Source organism: Vanellus vanellus (genome assembly GCF_965231255.1).
Source record: "Vanellus vanellus genome assembly, chromosome: 30".
Lineage (NCBI taxonomy): Eukaryota > Metazoa > Chordata > Aves > Charadriiformes > Charadriidae > Vanellus > Vanellus vanellus.
This window is the reverse complement of record NC_138935.1, coordinates 348,176-357,207: the sequence shown is the minus strand read 5'-3', so window position 1 is coordinate 357,207 and position 9,032 is coordinate 348,176. Positions and strand designations below refer to the sequence as shown.

At 53.1% G+C, this 9,032-nt stretch overlaps 1 pseudogene across 1 annotated transcript; it reads left to right on the top strand.

Annotated features, from left to right (window-relative positions):
* Positions 1-7,341: 7,341 nt before the first annotated feature.
* LOC309682594 (olfactory receptor 14A16-like) lies at positions 7,342-8,587 on the top strand (annotated as a pseudogene). Its single transcript has 2 exons — positions 7,342-7,416; positions 7,694-8,587. The product of its transcript is annotated as an olfactory receptor 14A16-like (transcript).
* The last annotated feature ends 445 nt before the right edge of the window (positions 8,588-9,032 follow it).

Here is a 9,032-nt window from a genome sequence, read left to right as displayed (position 1 = left end):
TCTACTTTGCTTGTTTACACCATCGCATACTCTAAAAGATCATGTTCCCCCCGTAAAGGGAATCACTCTTCCCTGTGAGCAGCTCTCCTTATCTAGGGAGTAGCTTCACACAACTTCATCATCTGCCACAACAGTGCTGCAGCTGCTTATTCCTCCCTATTCGTTCTACCACACTTAACCCTTCTTTTGCCTCAGTCCCCACTTCTCCCCCTTTTTTCTTTTGTTGAACAATTAGCACTGTGTTGATTGAGTTTTTCAACATTCTCTGCAAATATTGTAAAAGGCACAGTAAAAAGCACGGTTCTGCAAAGCAGCATGTCCAACCGAGTCTACATCCATTAATAAGCTAGACAGAGACAGTGACGTGGCATTGCTCTGTTTGGTAAGCCAGCACTCAAATTTATTCAACGTGGCTAAAGCTTGCGAAGCAGCATAGAGGCCGTAATTATCTCCCCTTTACTCCAAAACCCCACGTTATCATTGCATTCGCTCTGAAAGGCGTGGGCCGATCGTTTGGGGCGTCGATGATGTTTTGTAAAATTCAGAATCGTTGATGTATTTGGGGTCAACTGCGTAAGTCTTCCCGGACTACAGGGCCCTCCCCTTATATGTGAGGGTACACCTCCCCAAGCTCGATCGCCACAGATAAAGAGCCCCCGCAGGAGCTGTAAAGGCACATTGCTGGAGCGGGAGACCTTACTACTGCTCTAGCTGCACCAGGCCGTGTTATTTCTATACATTGACAGAGAAGAATTAACATTCGGTGCTTGTATACTTAAAATTGTTTCCAGTATACTGAAAAATTAGACAGCTATCCATTTTGATTGAGCCTAGGAGTTCATTCTCCTGCGGCTCGTGGGGTAGGGGTGGCAAGTGAGGAGCCCACCCATCCCAGTTATCAGCCAAAGCCGATGAGTTTCCAAAATGCCTTGCTTGTTCATGGCTTGGCCAGTTGTCTGCTGGGACACCAACGAGACATGTGGAAAAGGGGTTTCCTGGGGTAGGCAGCGAAAGGCGCAGGGTGTCCTGGATGGTCTTGTTTGCCAAAGTTACGCAGATGTTTTCCTTGGGTGCCGGTGGGATCCATAGCACATCTCCTGGTTCTGCTGTCATCATGATGACGAGGATGACTGCAGCGATGGTCGGACCCATCTCGCCAAAACGCATCTTGGTGCAGTATCTGTGGAGACCCAAGCATATCCTCGACCCCAAGTTATCTGTGGGTATGGACCTTCCCATTGGTTATTCATCATATTTTTGATCATCAGCTGTGCTTTCGCCCGTGGAGAGAGTGCTTGCAGTCCCTCTGAGAGAGTAAAGTGTTTTATCACGGCCAGCTCACCGTCCGTCCATCGATTTAAAAAATTCAAGACATATAATGCTTTTGCTAAACGTTCTGGCGGTGTGCCTAGGGCCACCCCCCTTTTTGTTTTTGCAACATGGCTTTGAGCATGCCATGGGCCCGTTCCATGATGGCTTGGCCAGTAGGAGAATGGGAGATACCCGTAACGTGGGAAACCACCCACACCTGGAAAAAGCGTGCCGTCTGACGGGCTGTATAGGCAGGACCGTTATCAGTCTGAACATGTCGCGGGACACCAATGCCACAAAGGCGGCCTTTAGATGCCGAACTACATCTCTAGCTCGCTCAGCTGTATGACAGGAGGCAAAAATACATGTCGAAAATGTGTCAACCGACACGTGCACGTATTTCAACCTGCTGAGATCTGGAACACAGGCAGTGTCTGTCTGCCAAAGTTCTGGAGCCGACAGACCTCAGGGATTAATGCCAATGGGGACACCGGCGTCACTTGCTGGCAGTCTGGACAGGAGGCAGCAATGGCTTGAGCCTGTTCCTTGGATATAGAAAACGGACAAGCTAATGCCTGAGCATTTTGATGAAAAACTTCATGTGACAAACAAGCTTGCTCAAATGTGTGTGAGACCACAACCGGGCCCGCCACCAGATCCGCCTGTGCATTGCCTCCGAACACGGGGCCTGGAAGGTTAGTAGGGGACCGCACATGCATGATAAAATATTTGCCCGGCCACCAATTCAATAAAAGCAACAATTGCCTCATAAGAGTAAACAAGTGAGGATTGGCGACCTCCTTTAAAAAGGCAGATTCCATTCTGCTGGCCAGGCCAGCAACATAGGCTGAGTCGGTGACAACGCTGAGATCTGTTGACCATTGGCAAAAGGCACAGACTACTGCCAGCAATTTGACTATTTGAGGGGAGCTGTGGAGCACTTGGACATCCTGCTGCCAGGGAGCCTCAGCGTCCGATCACCAAATGATGTAAAATCCGACCGGAGGTGGAGGCCCCATTGTGACAAGCAATCTCTGCCCCATAGAGTGACTCAGCTAGCGAGGATGAATGGCTTTACAGTTGCCACTCACCTCTCCGGGCCTGTACTCAGAATGTTGTGCTGACTCTGCAATGGGAGAGCTGCCCCCCCTGATACCAGAAACGGAGGCAGCCGCCCTGGGGGGTGGCCACGAGGGAGGCCAAGCTGTTGTAGAGGTGCTGGTAACATCCGCACCCGTATCAATAATTCCTTCCAGAGTTATCTCATTTTGACGGGTGGAGTGCCGGAGGCTACAACGGTAGGAGGGGCGTCTCGTGGAGACCTTCTGGGCCCACATGATCTGCATGGGCCCCGTGGAACTGAAACCATCTCTGTGAGAATCTTCCAGGCATCACGGCACCTGGCTCTGAAATGGCAGAAACTGTGCAATACGTGAGCCTTCAGGAATCTGACACGGAGGAGCAGGAGTCCATACCGCAATTTGAATCTCCCCGGTAAAGTCCACATGAATAACACCAGGCAATGCAAACAGTCCCTGGCACATCGCCGAGGAGCGACTGAGAAGGAGGGTGCTCAGTCCATTGCCCAACGGTCCCTTAACCCCCGTAGGGATCAGGGTAGCGGTTGTATCAAAAAGCGTTACTGTGACTGCGGAGGCCATGTCCTTTCTGGCGCTTCCGCTGGTTCGGGCATACAGGCTGGGGCTGACAGGGGCAGGGGAGGGTGGCTTGTGTCATCATGTGCCCCCTCTGCGCGCTGCCCTGGCTGTTTCCCTGACCCGATGCATGCTGACCCAGTTGTTTCCTCGACCTGATGGCTGAAGCTGTCTGCTGACCTTGTCAAACCTGGAGTGACACTGGTTGGCGAAGCGACTCCCCTTTTTACATCACGGACTGAGTCCCATCTATCATGGGGATCGGGGGGAAACAAATCTGGCTCCTGCTCAGGATCGATTGGCCCGGGACCGAAAGGGTCGCCTGCAGGCGATTCCTGATCTCCCACAGCCCCCACCACCATGTCGGCTGACACCAAATCCAATGGAGCTGAGGTGGTCTTAGACTGTTCTCCGGGCTTTTGAGTATGCTGTTTCAAGGTCTCAAACAACGTCCACCATGCAGAGAGCCACCCTGCTGCTGTTTTGTCAGACCGGATTGCCGAGTCCCACAGTTTGACCCCTATCTGGTCCCAGGTTTTGGGATTGTAGATAGAACTGGAATCGATCCCCGGGCAGTTTGACCGAGCCCACATTAACAGCACTTTGAGATCTTAGAGGGTAGGGTTTTGCCGTGTTGTTTCAATATTTTCTGCGTTATATTCACTGTGGTTCTCTGCTCCTGGGAAATACCATTCCCCATAGTCCCCGGCTGCTTACCTCCGTCAAGCGGTAGGTAATTAATCATGCACAATGCCGCTTCCTTTCAGCGATGCAAGTTCAGCTACTTCCTTTCAGCGATCCAAGTTCAGCCACTTCCTTTCAGCAATCCAAGTTCAGCCACTTCCTTTCAGCAATCCAAGTTCAGCTGGGCTCTGCCACCGGTCTGCGGGATGCTGCTATTATAGCCCTGGGTGAAGTGAAACTTCAAGTCCCTGTTCAGGCGTCATTTTTGGCAGATTGAAAGACACGGACTCCGATATGCAGGATCGAAATCAGCTTTATTAAGCAAGCGTGCTCTTTATATACTTTTCTACCAAGGCCAGTAATTTTCTACTTTACTTGTTTACACCACCGCGTGCTCTAAAAGATCACGTTCCCCCCGAAAAGGGAATCTCTCTTCCCCGTGAGCAGCACCTCCTTATCTAGGGAGTAGCTTCACACAACTTCATCATCTGCCAAAACAGTGCTGCAGCTGCTTATTCCTCCCTATTCGTTCTACCACACTTAACCCTTCTTTTGCCTCAGTGCCCACACCTGCTCTCCCCTCCCAGGCCCTGATCCCATCCCTCTGACCCACCCCACGCATCTCCTGGGCCATCTCAGTGCTCGCTGCAAACACCCAGCACTGACATGCTCATCCCACAGGCACCCCACGCTTGGGGGTCCCCTCAGGTCCCCTGGGGACCCTCATCAATCCCTCATACCCCAGCCTGGACCCCAGGACCCCCTCCTGGCTGACTGGTCCAGCTCAAACTTTGCTGGTGAGTGCCCACCGGGACTGAGGAAGACACAGATATTTACCCCTCCGGCCAGCAGCAGGGACTCGGGCTCTCACCCGTGGTCCCACTCCAGACACTGGCACTGAGCCCCTCACTCACCCCAATCCCTTTTGCCCTCCGCTCTCCCCTCCACGTGCCCACTGACCAGTTCCCCACACACAAGCGTGCCCTCCCGTGCCCTGACAGTGGTTAGGGACTGCCTGGCCAGGTTGCAGCTCTGCAGAAAAGTCCCTGGTTGTCCTTAGGTTTCATTGGACAAGCTAAGAGACATTGACAAAGAAGACAGAGAGCATCCTGGGCTGTCTGAGTCGGAAGACAGCCAGTGGGGGCGATTGTTCCCCTCTGCAAAGGACAGTGTCTCGAGGCAGTGACCCACATGTGGGGGCTTTGATAAACGAGGCATAAATGTAAATCATTCCGTTTGGGAGACTTACTCCAAGCCTTGAAATCAGGCAGGATGAATCCCATCCCTGGCAAGGACCACGTCCAAACTGAAGGGCCGGCACAGCAGCTGCCCAGCTTTGGCCGTGCAGGGTGAGCAGCCTCTGTCCCGCATGTGGAAGGCCTCCAGTGAGAGCGCTGTGCCCTGGGGTCTCTGGGTAGACAATGGCATCTGTCAGTCAGAGGGCAACGACGTTATGCCATTGTACCCCATGAAATTTGGCCAACCTCTAGACAGGCATGATGTGGGGGAAGCACTGGCGGGTGTGGCCATTGCGTGATAGCAATGAAATGAAAATGGGATCGATCCACCTTCTCCAACTATCACTGCTTCCAGCTGCCTTCAGGTATCATAGAAAGGTTTAGGTTGGAAAGGACTGTGAAGATCATTGAGTTCTAATCCCCCTGCCATAGGCAGGGACACCTCCCTCTAGACCAGGTTGCCCAAGGCTACGTCCAGCCTGGCCTTGAACACCTCCAGGGATGGGGCCTCAACAACCTCTCTGGGCAACCTGGGCCAGTGCCTCACCACCCTCAAAGTGAAAAACTTCTTCCTACTCTTCAATCCTCCGGTTTAAAGTCATTCCCCTCGTCCTATCGCTACATACCCCAGTAAAAAGTCCTTCCCCAGCTCTCCTGTAGGCCCCCTTTAGGTACTAGAAGGCCACAATAAGATCTCCCCAGAGCCTGCTCTTCTCCAGGCTGAACAGTCCCATTCTTTCAGCCTCTCCTCATAGGAGAGGTGCTCCAGCCCTCGGATCATCCTCGTGGCTCTCCTCTGGACACGCTCCAGCAGGTCTATGTCCTTCTTTTGTTGGGGACTCGAGAGCGGGATGCAGTACTCCAGATGGGGTCTCACCAGAGTGGAGTAAAGGGGCAGGATCGCCTCCTTTCACCTGGCTGGCCACACTTCTTTTGATGCAGCCCAGGATATGGGTGGCCTTCTGGGCTGTGATCGCACATTGCTGGCTCATGTTGAGCTTCTTGTCAATCAGCACCCCCAGGTCCTTCTCCTCAGGGCTGCTCTCCAGCCATTCCCTGCTGAGCCTGAATTTGTGCTTGGGATTGCCCTGACCCAGATGTAGAACCTTCCCCTTGGCCTTGTTGAACTGCATGAGGTTGGCTTGGGCCCACCTCTGCAGCCTGTCCAGGTCCCTCTGGGTGGCATCCCTCCCCTCCAGCGTGTCTACCTCGCCAAACAGCTTGCTATCATCAGCAAACTTGCTGAGTGAGCACTCGACCCCACTGTCCGTGTCACCGACAAAGATGTTGAACAGTACAGGTCCCAGTAGTGACCCCCGAGGAACGCCACTCGTCACTGCTCTCCACTTGGACATCGAGCCTTTGACCGCAACACTTTGAGTGCGACCATCCAGCCAATTCTTTATCCACCAAGAGGTCTATTTTTTGAATCTGTGTCTCTTCAATTTAGAGACCAGGATATCAAGTGGGACAGTGTCAAACGCTTTGCACAAGTCCAAGTAGATGACATCAATTGATCTTCCCTTGTCCACTGCTGCTATACGCCCTTTGTAGAAGGCCACCAAATTTGTCAGGCATGACTTGCCCTTGGTGAGGCCATGCTGGCTGTCACCAATCACCTCCTTGTTTTCTATGTGTCTCAGCAGAGTTGCCAGGAGGATCTGCTCCATGATCTTGCCAGACACAGAGGTGAGACTGACTGGCCTGTAGTTCCCTGGGTCTTCCTTATTTCCCTTTGTGAAAATAGGGGTTACATTTCCCCTTTTCCAGTCAGTAGGAACCTCGCCAGACTGCCACGACTTCTCAAATATGATGGCTGGTGGCTTAGCGCCTTGATCTGCCAGTTCCCTCAGGACCCGTGCATGTGTCTCATCAGGTCCCACGGACTTGTGCACCTTCAGATTCCTCAGGTGGTCTCGCACTGGATCTTCACCTACAGTGGGCGGTTCTCCATTTTCCCAATCCTCGTCTTTGCATTCTGCGTCACGGGCACTGCGGCTGCAATCCTTGCCAGTGAAGACTGAGGCAAAAAAGTCATTGAGTTCCTCAGCTCTGTCTCTGTCCCGGGTAACCAGTTCTTGCGTTTCCTTCCGGAGAGGGCCCACACTTTCCCTACTCTTTCTTTTCTCACTGACATACTTAAAGAAGGATTTTTTGTTTGTCTTAATGTCCCAGGCCAGATTTAGTTCTGTCTGGGCTTTAGCTTGTCTGACCCGATCCCTGCCTGCTCAAACCAGTCCTCTGGATACCTCCCAGGCTACCCGCCCCTGTTCCCACTCCCTATAGGCCTCCCTTTTGCTTTTGGTCATGTCCAGGAGCTCCTTGTTCATCCATGCAGGCCTCCTGGCTTTTTTTTTTCTGAAAGAGAGACCTTGTGAAGAGGTGAGAGGTTTAGTGGTCTGCAGTGGATCCCTCTGCTCTTGGCCGTGTCTGGTGGCTTTTGAGAGTAGGCCATGCGATCTAAAACCCCCATCAAAGATCTGGCTCCTGCCCCTACCGTTCCCATGAACCCATGGCTGCAGAGCAGGGTTGACTCCTGGGCAGCAAACCAGCAGATGCTCTGCTCCTCAGGGCACACGCAGCCAGCACCAACCAGAGCTCCAGCCATGGAGCTGAAGAAGGTCTCCTGGGAAAGGAAAAGGGAGTTGAGTGTAGCAGGGAGAGCATCCGTGAGTAGTTCCTTTGATTTTGCTCAGAGAACTCACCCCTAATTTGTCACTGTCTTTCCCTCCACGGAAAGTGCCCCTTGCCCTGAGGCAGCACATGTCCAGCAGCAGCTCCATCACCCACTTTTTCCCCCTGGAGTTTGCAGCCAAGCAGGAGCTGCAGCTCTTGCACTTCTACCTCTTCCTGGGCATCGACCCGGCTGCCCTCCCGGGCAACAGCCGCATCATCACAGCCATAGCCTGTGACCACCACCTCCACACACCCATGTAATTCTTCCTCCTCAACCTCTCCCTCCTCAGCCTGGGCTCCATCTCCACTACTGTCCCCAAATCCATGGCCAATTCCCTCTGGGACACCAGGGCCATTTCCTATGCAGGATGTGCTGCCCAAGTGTTTCTGTTTGTCTTCCTCTTGTCAGCAGAGTTGTCTCTTCTCACCATCATGGCCTATGACCGCTACGTTGCCATCTGCAAACCCCTGCACTAGGGGACCCTCCTGGGCAGCAGAGCTTGTGTCCACATGGCAGGAGCTGCCTGGGGCAGTGGTGTCCTCCATGCTGTGCTGCACACGGCCAATCCATTTTCACTACCCCTCTGCCAAGACAATGCCATAAACCAGTTCTTCTGTGAAATCCCCCAGATCCTCCAGCTCTCCTGCTCACACTCCTCTCTCAGGGTAGGCTGCCTTCTTGTGGTTAATGTCTCCCTGGGGTTTGGGTGTTTTATTTTCATTGTCCTGTCCTATGTGCAAGTCTTCATGGCTGTGCTGAGGTTCCCTTCTGAGCAGGGACGGCACAAAGCCTTTTCCACGTGCCTCCCTCACCTGGCCGTGGTCTCCCTGTATGTCAGCACTGGCATGTTCATCTACCTGATGCCCCCCTCCACCTCCTCCCACTCACTGGATCTGCTCATGGCTGTTCTGTACTCGGTGGTGCCCCCAGCAGTGAACCCCCTCATCTACAGCATGAGGAACCAGGAGCTCCAAGACACACTGAAGAAGCTGAGTCAATCACTTGTCTTTCAGCAGCAATAAGCTGCCCAGGTCTCTTTACCAGCAATTTCCAGTTCATCTCAGGAACCACCTCGCCTTTGGGCATTTGGTCTGTGATCATCATGTTTGGCCAGGAGTATCTGCATCCACTCCACTTCTCCAGCGTCATGAGCCCAGTCTGTCTGAGGCAGAGGCCTTTGTACATGTCTGTGGCATGATGGTACAGCTGCTCTCCTGTGTCACATCTCTCTAGTAAAAGGGGATTTCCTCACTTCCAGTGTCTGGAGGTTGGACACTTCTTCCCCAGCTGAAGTGGAGAACCGGCTGAAGAGGTTGCCCCTCCAAGGCCATGCTGCTGTGCTTGGGTTCTGCATGGGCTCGGGGGTGGAGGGCATGGGGTGATGTGTTGGGGAAGGCCTGGGCTGAGCTTTCACCTGTGGGTGACCTCTGGCCCAGGAGTTGGTGAATGCTCAGAAGGGCTCTGCCT